Genomic DNA, 3,867 nt, shown 5'->3' with positions numbered 1-3,867 from the left:
ACGTGTGCACTGTTTACCTGGGGAAGTGATGGCAACAGGATGCACTGTGGGAAGACAACAAGCTGGTGGAAGGAGTGTGATGCTCTGGGCAATGTTCTGCTGGGAAACCCTGGGTCCGGCCATTCATGTGGACGTCAATTTGACATGTGCCACATACCTAAACATCGTTGCAGACCAGGTACACCCCTTCATGGCAATGGTATTCCCTGATGACAGTAGCCTCTTTCAGCAGGATAATGCCACACTGCCCACATTGGACCAACAGCATATTAGGCAGATGGTCACAATGTTTTGGCTCATCAGTGCATATATGTTGATTTTTCTAAACAAAAATTTTTAGGATTGCCCAGCAGCACAATTTGTGCAACATGATCACACGGTAAATTGGCATGCTGTTTCTGAAAGTTCCAGGACCATAGGATCGACAACAGTATGTCGACTCACTGACATGTCCTATCTCCCATCGGACATATTTGGAACGGCTCAACAACAATTGCTATCCCTCATGGCACGGCTGTTAGTGCGAGACCACAGTTCAATCCCCATTCAAACGAGGAAGTAATCACGTTTGTATAAACAATCACGAGCGTGATAAGGAGGTTTAATTTTTATCCTTAGCATTGCATTTTGTCTCTAATTTGGTTATGGTTAGATTTGGGTTTCTGTTGGGTGGGTAGATTAAATAAAATAAAAATGTATCTTCACTGTTTTAAACCATTCAGCTGAAAACAAATATTTTACAACTGGCTTCTGGCGACCTCTCCTGGATGTAAATGGATGTCACACTTGTTTATATGCTCTGAAACACTTACCACTTTAGCCTCTGGAGGCAGTGTTTTCAAATTCGGTCAACGTATACCGATTTCAGCTAAAGAAAAATCGGCACACACTTGCCAAATTGTATTTGAGATCAGGCTGATTTGTGGGTAGGCTCGCTGTTTTTATTCTTCCATTGTTAAACTTCCAAAAGTTATCACCTCATAGGTTAATTTGCCGTGCAAGCGATCTATTCAAAATTTATTACGAGGTATAAGAAGGAAATACACAGTTGTATACAGTTGTTCATTCAAATATTGATGTAATGAGTATTGCTAAATATGCACATCTGTCATGTGAGCCTGGTTTGTTTCAGCCAGTATAGAGCTTTGTGATGTCTGTTTGGTTACTTGTTTGATTTATGGCTTATCAGTTAACTGGTTATCAATAATATTGGCGGTTAGTTGGTTAAAAGAATTTGCCAAAATTTGCATCCCTGACAGTAATGTTTATGCCCTGTGTCTATTTAAAAGTAAATTGATTTTTCTGAATCCAGTGGTCAAAGGCCGAGTGAGACCACTCCATGTTCAATGCAATTAGCCCCTGGCTAGTGGATAGTATCAGGTCTGTGTGTGCAGTTCTACAATCTTTCCCCACTCTTCTGAAAACACTCAAAGACTTACTGAATTTATATCAGCAGTAGGCTGATTTAGCAAAGCAGTGGTAAAAGTTAGCAAAGTGCAGGAAACGTTGTAAGGCCTTATTGAAGTCTGGAGTAGGCCAGTCATAGATGGCTCTTTGCTTGGCTGGTTCGATGCAGATTCCCTGATCCAAGACGATGAACCCCAGGAATGGAACTGACTACTTGGAAAAGGCACTTCTCCAATTTGAAGAACAGCTGGTTCTTTAGCAGCCATTGCAGCACCCACCGATGTGTGGAGTGTGTTCTTGGAGAGGCCAGGAAAAGATAAGAGTATCGTCCAAGTAAACGAACACAAACTTGTGCCTGGAAGAATACTGGGGTGTTGGCAGTGTTGTAGTCAAGACTACCTAAACTGAGACCAAGTCAAGACCAAGACCAGAGTGTATCGAGACCGAGACAAGACAAAGACTTTGAGGGGTTGAGACCAAGTCGAGACCAAGACCAAGGCAGGGCAAGACCGAGTCAAGACCAAGACCAAACCAGTGCGAGTCCCACACTGCATGACACACTTACGATAAAATGTGGAACATGCAAACCATTGGCACTCCTCAAATTGATCTGAAACATCCACATTCCCATAAAAACACCCACAGAAAATTCACCTCATTTATTGCCGTATATATATATATATATGTGTGTGTGTGTGTGTGTGTCAGTGTACCATGAGAAATGTCTTGATAAAATAATCAAAAGGCATTGCAGAGGTGAATTTTATGTGTGTGAATTTTTCTTTGTTTTCTATGAGCAAACAAATACAAACAAACACTAAGGAGCTGAAATCAACTTAACCATCTCTATTCAACACTCTTTTTCCAAGTTTTACCATCCACCTAAAACAATTACATTTCTGTGCAAGCATCGCATCAGGTTTTCTGGATAAATTTTCCCCTAGAAACCATCATTAAGAACATAATGTATCAAACAATTATTCAATACTTGTCTTCATTTTCTCCGTCTTTTCTTAAACAATATAATAATGGCCGAAACATACTTCACGCAAGTACGCAAATGCAGACGCGAGCGCTTGGCCAACGCGTGGTCCGTTGAACATACATTACGTGCGCTCAGACCGCAAGAGGGCAATAGATTTTTTAGGCATGACCACGAAACCGGTGCTGCATCCGAAACCAGAAAAATGCTGCCTTCGGAGGCTATATACAGAGGCAGGATGAAAATAAGGTGCTTTTCAAACTGTTTGGAGACCAGTTTCCTTAAGAGTTCCATTCATTCAAAACAGCTGTCAGTTAAGCCATTAAATGATCAGGCAGCTGCCAGTGTTTTCGGATGCAGTCCAGATGTGGTAGATAAGTGGACAGTTGAAGAGTAGGGAGAGACACGGAGAAAAAAACACGTTTATTTGAAAAAAGTCGTATATATTTTCCGAAAAGATTAAACTTAAATTGCTGCCCGAGTCCACCATGACAGTTGTTGATTGAAAGAACAAAATCTGCTCTAGCGCCCCTTGCGGCAACGCTGAGAATACAGCGTGTACTTGCGTTGTGTTATGAATGGAGCGCTGACACATTTCACAACACAACGATGCGTGAAATCAAACTTGCATAGCACGGTGCGTCTGCGTTCACATACTTGTGTAGAGTATGTTTGGGCCTTAACTTTCCGAGTTGAATGGAATGCAGCAAGAGGAAGATTGAACTTCATTAGCTAGTTAGCTTTGCTAGCATCACTTACACGTATCTTACTTTATGCTTCCTTTCTAAGTGCCAATAAAAGTTTGACCAGGTCCCAGCCATCTCGGTAAGCATTGCATTGCAGAAATTACATACTGCTGTGTATTTTCTTTTGGACACTTTTTTACAGATGAACTCTTTGTGGTTTAGGTCAGTGTTTCCCAACCTTTTTTCTGCCATGGCATAATTTTTACGATTAAAAAATCCCATGGCACACCACTATCCCACATAACCATCATTGATAGTTTTCCTTTTCAAGAACTTGTCCATGTTTTCTTGGTCTTAGTAGTGTGAAGTTGTAATGTTTGAAATTCAGCTATGCAAATAGTAATATATAAAAGTAATATATGTATAATGATATCACCAATTGAATAATGATAAACCAACAAATTTGTATCTTTTCCAATTTGTAGATTTATTCTTGCAAATTAATTCTTGCAACTTGCAATTCTTGCATGTAAATACATGTATTTTTATTTTTTTAAATTTTTTTATTTACTGTATTTTTCAGAAATAAAGTCGCACCTGACTACAAGTAGCACCAGGTCAAAATCGTGCGAGAATAAAAACCCACATAAATCACACTGACAGAGGTTGGATCCGGCAGGCACTAGTAACCGGGAACAGCCGCCTGACCTCCTTTCACCGGTTCAGATGTCAAACGCGCTCCATGAAGATTACAATACCGCAGAATCTACACATCGTATCACAGTGTTTTTG

The sequence above is a fragment of the Myxocyprinus asiaticus genome, chromosome 3, assembly GCF_019703515.2.
Source record: "Myxocyprinus asiaticus isolate MX2 ecotype Aquarium Trade chromosome 3, UBuf_Myxa_2, whole genome shotgun sequence".
Taxonomy (NCBI): domain Eukaryota; kingdom Metazoa; phylum Chordata; class Actinopteri; order Cypriniformes; family Catostomidae; genus Myxocyprinus; species Myxocyprinus asiaticus.
The sequence above is the reverse complement of the archived record's forward strand: the minus strand, read 5'-3'. Positions refer to the sequence as shown.